The sequence below is a fragment of the Python bivittatus genome, unplaced genomic scaffold, assembly GCF_059951505.1.
Source record: "Python bivittatus isolate LINGU-HERP-01145 unplaced genomic scaffold, Pbiv_v1 ctg000560_np1212, whole genome shotgun sequence".
Classification (NCBI taxonomy): Eukaryota; Metazoa; Chordata; class Lepidosauria; order Squamata; family Pythonidae; genus Python; species Python bivittatus.
In genome coordinates, this window is record NW_028277083.1 from 9,559,709 (window position 1) to 9,574,172 (window position 14,464).

The 14,464-nt window shown below is 45.9% G+C and overlaps 1 protein-coding gene across 1 annotated transcript in view; it reads right to left on the reverse strand.

Annotated features, from left to right (window-relative positions):
- NTN3 (netrin 3) overlaps nucleotides 1–13,748 on the reverse strand; it is a 121,616-nt gene extending 107,868 nt beyond the window's left edge. Inside the window, exon 1 of the mRNA XM_088148161.1 lies at nucleotides 13,490–13,748. The gene's annotated coding sequence lies outside the window, so the exon portion shown is untranslated. The remainder of the gene's footprint in view (nucleotides 1–13,489) is intronic.
- Nucleotides 13,749–14,464: the final 716 nt, after the last annotated feature.

The window sequence follows — 14,464 nt, forward strand, 5'->3', positions numbered from 1 at the left end:
TAGAGGCATGAAGGACGTTGCAAACCCATTCAGGGCAAAAGAAATATAGTGATGGAAGAGATGAGCACATCACAGAGGACATTCCGTTTGTATCCATTGTTAACCCTGACCAGAATGGCATTACCATAAACTGCAAACCCCAGGAGGGATCCTTTGTCTAGCTAACTGGTGAGACAGAACTGCTAGTTGGATACCTAGCCACAATCAACTACAGTCCATGTTGGCATGGAGAGAGAAGAGGAAACAGAAGTCGTTGGGCCAAAAGGTGGCCTTGTAGAATCTAGGACGCCTTGTAGATCTAGGGACAAGGTTAGGCATGAAACCTCTGAAGCAAACAGGGATGTACTTTGGACCATGTGAAGCTTGATCAAGAAGGCAGGAGAGAATGGAGGGAAGATAAGAGTCCATAACATTATTTTGGCTCACCAAGCCAAAGCCACCTTCATGGTTTAAGACATTGGGCTATTGTCCATCTCCTCAAAAATCTGTAGCTCAACTCTAACTATGGATAATGGCCCTGAAATAAATATTTGACTCCAGGTTATTGGCTGAAAAGGTTCCTAGACGGTAAGGAAATGTATATTTTAAAGTTAAGTCTTCCACAAAGGTCAGGAAGATCAGAATGAGGGCAGCAGTGATCAAGAGTGCATCTGAGTAGGGAGTGTCAATTTTTACCTGAGATGGATTTCTCAGACTGAGTTAGTAGCTTTTAGGCAAAGCCTTTTAATGTATTAATACAATATTTCAAATTTTTATCTCACTCTTGTTTCAAAGGTAGGTTATAGGGGTGTCTTCTCTTCCTTTAACCTCCCTCTCCAAAATCATAGTCTAAGGCTCAAAGCACTGTATCAAGAACCACTGTTGTTTTCTGGAATAGGTGTGTTTAATTAGCATGGTCTGTGTGACCCTGGGGCCAAAGCTGGACCTATGCGGCTGTTTTTAGCACCTGCCAGTATCCTATGCCCAGTAGACCTGGCCCACTTGCTTATGCACAACTCATCCTGTTCCTTCAACTGTGGTTATCAACCCCTACCTTTTGCTCATTCCCCCAGGGTGCAATCAGTCCGGTGCAGTATCTCTCAGAACTCAACCTGTGGGTTGCAGAACCTGAGTCAAATTAATATCAGGTCCTGCCTTTCCTGGAGACCCAGTTTGGTGTGGTGGTTAAGGCTTCAGGCTAGAAACCAGGAGACCATGAGTTGTAGTCCTGCCTTAGGCACAAAGCCAGCTGGGTAATCTTGGGCCAGTCACTTTCTCTCAGCCCTAGGAAGGAGGTAATGGCAAACCACTTCTGAAAATCTTGCCAAGAAAACTGCAGAGATTTGTCCTGGCAATCACTAGGAGTCAACATTGACTTGAAGGCACGCGCGCACACACACACACCTGCAGGGCAAGAGAAAAATTAGCATCTCATGGAGGGAGGGGATTGAGAAGACAGATTTTCTACATTCCCAAACGTAATGGTAGGACATTGGAATGAACTCCAAAGGTCTTTATCCTGAGCGTTTCCTTCACTGAAGTCCCAATCCAGTGGTGGATCCCATTTCTCTCCACAGGAGAAGCTCCAGGCTGAGTCACAACCATGCTCTTTGGCTCCCTACTTCCTCAGCAGCATGGCCCAGGCATGCACAAACTCAACACCCTGTTCATCCCACGCAAACCACAATAGCTGTCATGAATCCGGGGGCCCTACTGACTCAAGTTTGGCTCACCAGGTTCCTAGGCCAAAACCACCTCCTTATATGGCACCCGGAGATATGATTTATCTGCACTTTGCAATGGTTCAGCCCCCTTTGATGCCTGGTTTGATTGCCCTAGTGCATTGTGTCATCACGTTTCCCAATTGGAAACATCGTTTGGTTGGAGTGCATGGAAATGGAATGGGTTACTCCACATTGTCAAGGGGAACTAGCACTCAGCTAGCACTTGCACATTGTCCTACTAGAACAACCAACCAACATAATTCTGCCTTCAGCCTCAGATTTTTCATCCTCTTGGTCTCTCCTTCTTTTTAGTAATGTTTTAAATTAAGGTTTTATGTGTTTATATATTTTATGTTCTAATGCTTGTTGTGAATCACCCAGAGTTCCCCCATTGGGGGGAAATGGGCGGTTGAAAAATCAAATAAATAAATAAATAAATTTTTTAAAAGGGGGGGGGCCTGGAAAGAAAAACTCACAGGGAATGGTTGGAACTTTGGATATGTTTGGCCTGGAGTAGAGCAGACTGCAGGGAGACCTGATAGCTTTCTTCAAATATGAGAAAGGCCATCATGTAGAAGATGGAGCAAAGTTGTTCATGGTTGCTCCAGAAGACTGAACACAGTCTTATAAGGAAGTAGATTCTGGCTGGATAGCAAGAACTTTCTGACACCAAGAGATACTCAAGAATGGAACAGGTGGTGTGAAGGGAGGTGGTGAATAATTCTTCCCTGGAGATGTTTAAGCAAAGGCTGGGTGACCATCTGTCAGGAACGCTAGAGTTGTGGATTCCTGTAATGGGACTAGAGGTTGGACTAGATAACCCTGGAGTTCCCTTCCAACCTTTCCATTCTAGAGTTCCATGAATGAAAACTGGGATGTTTATGTAATCACTTTATCCTATTTTCAGGCCATGTCATTTTATGTGGAGTTCTTCCTGCAATCCCCAGCAGTGAAGGTCGACTTGCTGAACCATAACAAGAACAATACCCTAACCGGGAAGTGACGAACAAAGCTTTTTCTCCAAAACAGGGTACTTGAGGAGGAGGCCATTCCTCGGGCGCTGAGGTCCCCAACCCATTTTCAGGTTTTGAAAGAGAGCCATGCCCAGGAGTGGCGCTTCTGCAAAGAAACCCAGAGAGCAGTAGCAAAGAAGATGATAATGGAGAAAATGTCACTGCTCCTTCACTCTCTACAGCAGTGTTGTCCGAACTTGGCCACTTTAAGATGAGTGGATTTCAACTCCCAGGATTCCCTAGCCAGCCATGCTGGCTGGGGAATTCTGGGAGTTGAAGTCCACTCATCTTAAAGTGGCCAAGTTCGGACAACACTGCTCTACAGTCTCATAGACAAGGTCATCCTGGACTTGAGATGTAACTTTCCAAAGATTGAGTGACAGAGTTAAGCTAGTTTGTGGAATGAACTGTCTAGCAGCAAACCTGGGGATGAAGCACAGCGAAGAAAACGGCGGTCTGGCCTGCAATGCACCAGCCGTAAGCTCTTTGCTAATGCTTAATAGCATCCAGCTTGCTGCTTTGCAAGACTTTAATCCCAGCCTAGTCATCCTAAACCCCTTCACACATTCCTGCTGCATTGTTTGGCCGCCTCACGTGTTCTTGAAAAGGGCCCTTGGTATGCAAAGAGCTTTATTATCCCTGATCTGAATCCCACACGGGGCGGCTGTGTGTGTGGGTTCGTGTTTAGCACAGCTTCTGTTGTTCCTGTTTTGCCCGATCCCATCTTGGAAGACTGCCATCTGCTTTCTCCAAAGACGCTGTCACCATGTCGTGAATTGTGGGGATAACTTGATGGAAAACACTGCAGCTCCAGTCTTTTAAACACCGGCCTGTTTTTTTTTTTGGTTTTGTTTTGTTTTACTGGTCAATTGCAGTCAGGGGCCGATCCCGGTAGATTTTGCCTCTGCCTGAAATATGAAGTTTTTACATTTGGCCTGAACACCCCCCAAGAATGTCATAAGGAGCCAGAGAGATCATGAAGCAACCTTAGACGTTAGCAAGCTTGAAAGAGAATTAGCTAGCGTTGCAGTGCTGGCAAATCTCTTCCAAATGCCAAGTTTGACCTGTACACCAATCCAGAACTTAAAAACTGGGCAAGGGGGCTTGGAGGATGCAGAAGAGAAGAGAAGGAACGTAGAAGATGGGGTTCTCCTTCATAACTCAGCCCAGGTTTTCCTCGTGGGGGTGCTAGTGTATGTAGTTCATCAACTATTAGCAGCTGCTTAATCTGTTAAACTTCAGGAACACAAATATGCAGCGTCTGGTTACTTGCTGTAGACCAGTGTTGTCCAAACTTGGCCACTTTGAGTGGACTTCAACTCCCAGAATTCCCCAGCCAGCATGGCTGGCTGGGGAATTCTGGGAGTTGAAGTCCACTCATCTTAAAGTGGCCAAGTTTGGACAACACTGCTGTAGACGGTTGAGGGCCTTTTCTAAAATTTAAGAAGGATGGGGACATCTAGAAGAAACAGTCCCGCTTTTTGCAGGAAACGAGCCGGCATATCATCAAGAGGACCGCCTTTTACATCAAAAACTATCCCAAAGCAGACGGAATATTCTGAAGATCGGAAATGATTGCCGGGCGACGACTTTGTGGATGAAGTTAACCTAGATTTTTCTCTTTCTTTCTCATCATGTGTTCTCCTTCTTAGTCAGTGTTGTTTTATCACTTGCTTGATATGGCCAAGGAGTCATTAATAAAATCCGTGCTTGTTCTAGGTACTAGATGGTACAATGAAGTATGCCCAGATTTATGGCTGTGGCGCTTTTTTTAAAAAAATTCCCAGATAGTAAGGAGAGAGCTCTTTTAAAGCCAGCCCTTCCCTAGTTCTCCCAGTGGTCAGGACGGTTACTACCTGCACAGATGTTGGTAAAAGATCTTCCGAAGCATTTTCAGCCAGCAGAAGTTTGCAATCTGTTTCACATATTTTTCTCGTTGTTGAGTTGGCAGTAATGGGGGGAGGTTGGGGGTCAGGGGGAGGAGTTGAACTGCACCCTCTCAGTCCTAAACCTTCAGAATGCTTAATTGCTTGAAAAGATAAATCTGAATTTCCACTTGTTAATTCCCAAGTAAAACCCAGCTTCTGGTGACTTCAATGACAGGTCTATGACATTTTCTTGCACGGATACAGAAGGGGTTGCCGTTGCAAAACATGTGATTCCACTTCCCCAACATCCCCTTTAGGAAACAAGACTTCAAGACCACGGCCACACAGCCCGGAAGACCCACACCAGCCATCGTATGCCGGCCGTGAAAGCCTTCGACAATACATCCCCTTTAGTCTATAGCGCTGGATTTCCTTGTGGTCTCCCATCCAGATCTGACTTTGCTTAGCTTTCTAAGACTGGCTCAGGGTGGCCACCTGCGGTAGAGTCAAGAAAAGGCAGGGGGAATTTGAATATGGGGCAGAGGGCTCCACTTTGCTTTATCAAAGTGTTTCAACCAAAGCTTCATCTAGGGCAGTGTTTCTCAACACTTGGCCTCTTTAAGAGGTGTGGACTTCAACTCCCAGAATTCTCCAGCCAGCATTGCAGTGGCCAAGGATGAGAAACACAGAACTAGGGAAAGACCCTTTCAGGCTTTACATCCCCCCACTTCCTCCTAGTCCACTGCATCTCTCAATGAAGAATCAAAATACAGTAACGGAAGACTCAATTTTTTAAAAGGAGAACCATCATAATCTTAGCAGATCTTTAGACTATGAAAAGCAGATCCTAAAACTGAATCAGCGGGCAAGCCAGAAGCGTCTCTAGTCTCTCTGCAGACCCTGCTAACCAGCTCATATAACCTGTATACATGTAGCTCATGAAAGTAAGCCAAGCTGTATGTTGGAATAGAAGATACTGTTGGAAGAAAGGCAGGCCCATTTTTCTGCTCATCTCCAAAAGCTAACCAATCATTTCAGCTTCAAGAGATAGGAACCCAAGAAGCTGTTGTGAGGGACAATTGACCAGCCTAGCTAAATATGGTCAACAATGTGCACCCAACTAGAGTTTAGACATAATCATGCCCACCTTTCTCCCCACTACCATTCCCCATGCAACTGTAAAATTCACCCATGGTTAGTTTGGTTTTTTGGTTGCTATATGCTGTTTCTCAGTTGAGCACACTTGGGAGATCAACGGTTTTCAGTTTTTTAATGGGTTTTTTGTCTGGCTCATTCCAGCCAGAGGAACTATCACAAAAGGACCGTGCTAGGTGTTTCAGTTCCTGGACATCTGGTAACAAGTGGGCTTCAGGACTGTTGGCTGAGCAACCAGGGCCGGCAGCTGCAGGACTACTGGAAGAAAAGTTGTTTACCCGCCGCAAATATACGAAGAATGAAAACAAAGAAATAATGATCTGCTATTACAAATCAAGTCCAACGAGGATACCTGAAAAGAATGCACCAGTTTTAGAAAGAAGAACATCCAGAATCAGAAATAAGAGAGCAGAGGCTAACAGATCAATGTTGATTTATAATACGAAATAAAGTATTCATAGAAGTAGAATTGGAAGAGCTGCAAAGGTCTACCCAGGGCAAAGAAACCGAAGCCTTGCCAGAAGTAGCTCAGACTGTTGGGGCAAACCGGGGGGAGTCGGCAGTAGAGGAAGCCAGCATCGCTATTGAATCGTTTTCATTCCCAAACCAGGCACCCTCTGCTCTGCGTTCTCCTCAGAAAGAACAAAGCCCTCTAACTAAAAACCAAGAGGGATTGAAACAGAGAATAACTGGGCATCAGGAATAGCACAGAAACAACAGAATAAGGTTGCCTGCATTGAAGCTTGTTACAAAGAATCAGCTAGCACAAGATGCCAATACTGTGATATCAAATATAAGCACCATCTCACTGCAAGAAACAAACCAACTAATGTATAGCACAGCTGCAGTTATAACTCAATACCTTGGATGCAAAATCAATAAACAAGGAAAAAAGCCAACAGTGCACCACCAAAATGGGAGATCAGGTTGGAAAATAAGAGCAGCATGCTAAGATCAGATGCAAGCACGCTAGAACAGATGAAAGAAAAGAGGCTGAAGAACAAGAAGACCAAAGTATACCTGCTCAAGAGATATCATGTAGAAACAAGGGAGATCAAGGAAGCACTGGAAATAATACAGCAGCAAATAACAGCTATAGCCAAGAAGATCAGCAGATACAAAGCTCGAATTGCACGCTATAGGCAGGATCTCCAATTTCAGTCAAATCAGCAACGTTTCTACCAATCCACTAATGGAGAGACTGCAATGAACCAGTCAACCCCTGACAAAAAAGAAACAGTGCAGTTCTGGGCGCAGCTGTGGGACAAAGCAAAGAAATACAACAAAAATGCAGCTTGAATAAAGGAGGTAGATAAGAATAAAGCAGAAGCTGAAATGAAAGAACTTGTAATAACAGCAGAAATGGTGGAGAAAAGGGCAAGGAAGATCAAGAATTCGTCAGCATCAGGTGAAGATGAACTGCATGGTTTTTGGTTGAAACATCTGACTGGTCTGCGCCCACTCATTGCCAAGCAGTCTAAGAACATACTGCAAGGGGGTGACATTGAAGATTGGTTAACATCTGGCAAAACCTACCTGATACTGAAAGATCCAGCAAAAGGGGCAGCACCAGGCAACTACAGGCCAGTGATCTGTTTACCAACAACTTTCAAATTGCTAACTGGTGTGGTAGCTGATGCAGTCCAACAGCATCTAAGCTGAAAACAAGCTCTTTCCACCTGAGCAGAAAGGAAACCACCCAAACAGTAGAGGAACAAAATCATCTTAATTGACAAGATGATTTTGGAAAACTGCAGAAGGAAGACCAACTTGAACGTAGCTTGGACTGATTACAAGAAGGCATTCAACTCCCTGCCACAAGATTGGATAATCAAGTGCCTAGAAATAACAGGAGTCGGTAGAAACATCAGAAACTTTGTGCAAAGATCAGTGGCACAAGGGAAGACCCAGTTGCTGGTCAATGGGGATAGACTGGGAGAGGTTAATATCAAGAGAGGAATCTTTCAAGGAGACTCACTATCACCACTACTGTTTGTCATGGCATTGATTCCTCTGTCAACAATACTGAACAAGTCAGGCCATGGCTATCCAACATCAAAAACATCTGCCAGACTATCCCACCTCCTTTACATGGATGATCTGAAGCTGTATGGAAAAACACAATGTGAAATGGAATCGCTGCTCGGCACTGTCCAGATATACAGCCAAGATTTTGCAATGGAGTTTGGACTGGACAAATGTGCCACCCTGACCATTAACAGGGAAAATAGTGCTCTGGGACTTTAGAATTCAGACAGACAAGCACCTGCCCCATAACACCCCAGACTTAATTGTGGATAAGAAAGACAAAAAAGTCTGGATAGTGGACATTGCCATATCTGGAGACAGCAGAACAGAACAGAAAGAACTAGAGAAATTCACAAAACATAAAGACCTGCAAATAGAAGTAGAACGACTGTGGCAAAAGAAAGCAAAGATAGTGCCAATAGTAATAGGCGCCTTGGGTGCAATCCCAGAACATCTGGAGCACCCCTTGAAGACCATCAGCCTTGACAAAATCACCATCAGTCAACTGCAAAAGGCAGCTTTACCTGGAATAGCTTCCATCCTGTGACAATACTTTTAACCTCATCAAACAACAACATCTGCCTATCCCTGGTCCTTTGGAAGGATTCGATAGGTGGATAAAAATGCCAAATCCAGTCTAAACATCTGTGCGACCAATGATAATATATTAAATTATGTGGGGATGAGGAATAGAAATTCACAAAGCAAGTTGATTGTGTTCATTGGCTCCACCCAGTTGCCTAATGCATACAGTTCTCCAGAAATTTAGACAGCTGCTGGGGAGTCAGTAGGATGTGGTCAAAAAAGTCAAGATGGTGGCTGCAAATGAAGTTCCAGCTATTTATTATGTGCTTTGCATTGAGAGTTGCCTTCTCAAGCCACCCTTGGAGATGTTGGACCACAGTTGCCCCTAATTAACCAAAAAACTACAGCTATTCCTCACACCTCCCTTTACCATTTCAAAATAGGTGGAGAGTTTGTGAAACGTTATATTTTGCCCAGCCCTTGGGGGAAAAACAACCACTCTCACAACTTTGGACAGGAAGTGGTCTCTCCTCCAGAATCCAAGGGTTGGCCAGTTCCAGCCAAGAGAGTCCTTGACAGCAGAAAACAAGCTTCTTGCATCCCACTGAATCGACGAAGGGAGCCCCAGAAGATGCCAACCAACAAGAAAGATGGGAATCCGTTCCAGGGGGTTGACTCACGACTCCTACAAGGGTTGTTCTAGCTCACAGATTATATGACAGCAAACCCATCCTGTTTATTTGCATTCATCTCACACTTTTTCTGTAGGAACTCAAGGTAACATATACAGGGGTGTCCACTCCCTCAATAACAACCTAGTGTGGTAGGCTGGGCTAAGATCCAAAGACTGGCCTAAAGTCTTCTGGGGTCCAGTGAAGATTTGAACCTGGGATTCTCTAGTCAAAGTCCAACAAGTTTACTAACCTAGATTAAACTATCAGTTGCATTCTGATTAAGGAATTCATGCCAATCTTACTTGTGAGCTGAATGTGGGACCTTGGTCCCCTTAGGGACATCAGTCTGGAAAAGATGGTTCTATTGTTAGTCAGAATAAGAGAGTTCTCAAGGTGGCAGATGCTAGAAGTGGCTATAAGATTTCTAGGTGGCCTGTTTGCTGCTCTGTCTACATTATCTTGGATTCCTTCCAGACAAGGCAGGATGCTGGCTTGTCATTCATGTGATGTCCAAAAATAGAGTCCTCTCACCAACGTTGCACGTGGAAGGGGAGGAGGTGCCTTTTGGTCCTGGCCTGGCCAGGGGTGTCTGCAGGGTGGTCAAAACAATCAAGATGGTGCCCACCATGGTCACGCTTCAGGAGAGATTTGAAAGAAACAAAGATTTGTGGATTTGTAGGTACATAGGGTAGCAATGTGGAAGAAACTAAAGAAGCAGAGTTTACAACAAAGGGGGTCACTTTCCTTCAGAGTCGGGCTCCCCATCTGAGTGGACCAAGGGCCACAATGGGTGGGGCAACTGGGCAGTGTGGGCGGAGCTACAAGACCGACATGGATGGGGCCAGGATTTTCTGCTTTAGTCCCCAGGATGGTGTTGGGGAGAGAGAAAGATTTAGTTTCTTTTTTTTAATTGTGCAAAGGCTATTTTAAAGCAGACGCTGCATTGTCTTAAGTTATCAGTTTCTGATTTTAAGCAATGATGCCCCTGAAATTTGATGGTATAGGTTGAGGAGGCCCCAGGAGCAGGGAGGGGAGGGGAGGGGAGGGGAGGGGAGGGGAGGAATAGCAGGCTGGAGGCCCCAGATTGCCCATCCCTATTTTAGGATGCTCAACATGATTATGACTGAGTCTCCACCTAACTCTCAAGGAAGAGAGGTTCCTTTCCAGCCCAGAAGGATGTAGCACATTTTTGGTCATGGCACCACAGCTTACTTGCCAACATGTTCATGCATTTCAGAATTTGGAACAACGAGAGAACTGCTTTGCAATTGAGACAAACAGGCGGCAGCCGCTGCTGTGAGACAGATGGAATTAAGGTTTGGAAACAAGCACTAAGTCCAGGATTTGAAATATTAAGCAGAAAGGTGAAGCTAAACTGAAGCGGAGCGGGGCAAACTCTCTGTTTGCATGCCATTCCGGAAACGGGGAGTCCCTCTGGCACAGTTTGAAGAAGCCCTCTCTAAAATAATCTTCTGCAGCTTCTGCCCCCCTCCAGATCTATATGGCTCTGTAATTCCCAGCGAGCATAGGGTGGCTGGGGATTATGGGAGCTGACATCCCAGATGGCTGGAGGGCACCAAGCAAAGGAAGGCTGTTTTAAAAGAGCTAAACTATTTTAGTATGACAAGCAAATGGAATAATTTATAAAAGGATGGCTGTTTAGAAGGATTTGACTGAGAACTAGAGACTCATTTCTTCGACAAGACTTCTCAGTGATCTTTCCAAGAGAATTGATGCTGTGGGAGGTTTTGGATGCAAGATGGGAAGGTCATGAAATGCTAATTGCCCGAATAGCAATGGAGGGTCTTCACTACTGTGAAGTTCACCCACAACTCTTGTTGGGGGGATGAATGCAAACTCCGGCCACAGAAGAAGACCCAGCAGCAGCCCTGGGAGCCATTGAAAAGGAGCATCACTTTGATATGGAATGACCTGATGCATGAGACCTTAATGCTCACCACTGCATGTGCATTCACTTCCAGGCACAACAGAATGGGGTCTATCCATTCAACAGTTAATCTGGATCAGCGTTTCTCAGCCTTGGCCACTTTAAGATGTATGGACTCCAACTCCCAGAATCCCCCAGCCAGCCATGCTGGCTGGGGAATTCTGGGAGTTGAAGTCCACACGTCTTAAAGTGCCCAAGGTTGAGAAACACTGAACTGGATACAAAAGAGAGATGCATGTTCGGTGTAAGTCCCTGGTTTTGTCAGCAAAATGCTGGGAAGTCCCCTTACACCCTCCCCACCCCCAGACATTAATTTGTCTCAGAAAACTAATGCCTCCTAGTTTAACATTTCATTTCAGCTTGAATTGTAAAGCCCTTTCCTTCAGTACTGAATGATTCTTGATAACATTCTGGGAAGTGAGAGACATGTATCCCCTACATTATTACTACTATTTTTTTAGAAAACAACTTCACTATGATATCTGCTGAGCACACAATGTGTTTGGCTTGATTAATTTAGTTGTTCATGAGCAACGAAGGGGGCAGACAAGTTGCTGGGTGGAAGGCGCTGTAAACTAGAGACACTTCAAATGAGAACAACAAATCCTGTGGTCCAGGACACAGAACTGGAAAAGTGAAATCGCCCAAGTGTTAAGCGATTGAGAGAAGAGAAGATTCCCCAACCAGTAGCCTCTGATCAAAAGAGGCCCTGGAAAACAGGAAATGTGTTCCAAATATTAGGACTTGGGTTTTACAGCTGGAGACACTCTTTAGAGCAGCTTCCTCAGCCTGGTGGGCTGCAGATGTGTTGAGAAAAAAACCTGTCAGGCAGCCGGGCCAGTACTGAAGTCTGTGAGATGTCAACTCAACACTTTGGAAGTCCAGCAGGTTGGAGGATCATGACCCTGATGTACCAGGTTGCACTCAATGCCCAAGTCTGTCTCCAACAAGATGAAGAGGTAAGAGCTCTGGGCAAGGAACCCTTGTCGAGACCCATAAGAAGGATGTTCTGGTATTGACCTCTCTGTCCTACTGAAGAAATAGAGAGGGCTCTGGTCAAAGGCAAGGGGACATCCCCTGGTCCAGCTCCCTGGACTTGTCTCCAGGAGGAGAGATCCAGAGAGATGTTTGTATTAGATCCCTTGGGGCACAGGCCTTCATTCCAGATGTGCAAAGCTGGAGACATCCTTTTCAAAAGCATCTGGCATCTCTGATAGAAATGCCACACATGCGGCCAGCGATGCAGCGTGCGACAGGGTGAGCGCACATATGCATACCATCTGCAAAATCTCTGCTTGGGATGCTTATAAAATCCCCCCCCCAGCCCCTCACAAGCCTTAAACGTCTCTTGTTGGGAGCTGGGATGTGGGTCTCCTCTGCTTGCTGCTCCCGCTTTTTATAACCAGCTGCTCTCTCACTTGTCTTCAGGATTTCATTTCAGAATCACGCCGAGTTGTTGCCCCAACTTAGCCCAGCATAGCCCATTGCACCAAACTGCTTTGCTGGCCTGCCATGAAATAAATGCCCTTCCAACCAAGGGTCGGATCAATCCTGGTAGAAGACAAAGTGTTTAAACTTCCAATTTGCTGTATAATGCCAAGACTCTCAGCCGCCCCACACAGGCACACTCTGAGGGACCCTAACAGCCAGCACAGGCTGTATCCTAGAGAAAGTCTTTTAAGTGTTCCATCCTTTCACTCAGACTCTGGGATGAAGCAATGAAAGGATTAAAGGGGAAATAAAGAGGAGGGGAAGAAACAAGGGAGAGAAAAAAGGATGGAAACAGAGAGGAGGGGAATTAACCCCCCATTAAGTACTATTTCTCTTTAACTGACAGTGAAGAGGGTGCATATAGAAGTCGCTTAATCCATGTAATCAGTCATCATCATCATCATCATCATCATCATCATCATCATCTTCCATTTGTCTATAAACAGGAATAATAATAAGGGGATTTTCCACTTTATAAACAGGAATAATAATAACAACAACAATAACAACAATAATAATAATCTTCCATTTGTCTATAAACAGGAATAATAATAATAAGGGGATTTTCCCATTTATAAACAGGAATAAAAAAATAATAAGATCTTACACTTTATAAATAATAATAATAATAATAATAATAATAATAATAATGATATCTTCCACTTGTCTGTAAACAGGAATAATAATAATGATAATGGGATCTTCCGCCTTATAAACAGGAATAGTAAGAGTAATAATAATATTGGGATCTCCCATTTGTCTATAATCAGGAATAAGAATAAGGGGATTTTCCACTTTATAAACAGGAATAAAAATAACAAGAATAAGAACTTCCCCTTTATAAACAGTTATTATAATAAGGGGACCCCCAACAATAATAGTAACCGGGGGACCTTCCACTTGATAAACAGGCATGAATGATGATCACAGAAGGAGACTTTCCACTTGCCGACAGACCGAGCTTCAAAAGCGTGTCAAAAGAAGTTTGGAAGTGCCGGGGGTGGGGCGGGGGGCAGGGCGAGGGCCCCCGACTTGCCCCCTTCGCGAAGGACCCGCTCCGGGAAGGAGAGAAAGACCGACTTACTGCGAGGAGGGGGACAGACAGGTAGAGCGCCCGCCGGGAGATGTCAGACGCCGCCCCGGCCGAAGCGAGATCGGAGCGCGGCGCTCCGGGAAGCCCAGCGGCTGCTCGTAGGTGCGCGGTGGCTGCAGAGCCGGGCAGGAAGGAGGCGAGAAAGAAAAACTCCCCGCTCCGAGAACGAGCAAATGAAGACACGCCAAAACATCGGCGGCGGCGAAACGGGACGCCCCCGTCTCTTTGCTCCCTGGCACGGTGGCCAAGGTTCCCCAGCCCGTCTCTCTCTCTCTCTCTCGCTCTCTCGCTCTCGCTCTCCCCCCGCCCGCCCGAACGGCTCAGAGCGAAGAGCTGCCTGGCTGGGAGGAACCGAGCGGAGGAAGGGAAGGGGGGCCGAAAGAAACCCAAACGGGGGGATAGAAATGCAACGGTGGAGAAACTGAGCCCCGGCGGGCTGCTTTTAAACGAAGGATTGCGGGGCGGGGGGGGGGGGGTTTCAATAAATCCAAGGGTTGAAAAGACGGCGGAGCGGGGTGGCGGGGGGGGGGGGGACGTCAATTCCCCGAGGAAAATGAGAAGCAGATTTCAAGACATTTAATCGCATTCAGGGATACGTGGATGTGTGTGCGCGCGTGTAAGGCGGAGAGCGGCCAGCCCTGCGCTCGGCTGGGTTATTCGCGTCTCTTCCCCTCAATTTTTTCCTGCCTTTTGTCGTTTCTCAAAGGGACTCGCTAGTTTCTCCTCACACACACACACACCCGCTCGCCCCCTCCAAAGAGGAGCTCCAAAAGCGCCAGAAAGGGAGAGGAAAAGGGGAGGCGAAGTTAGAAAGCGGGGGGGGGGGGGGGGTCCAAAACCGAGCTAGGATGGAGAAAAGCAATCGGTGGAAATGTAAACGAAGGAGCATTTGCCGAGGGAAAGTGAGTTTCAGGGATGGGGAGGGAGGAAAGGGGTATCCAGCTCGGCTGAACCTCCAACTTTCTG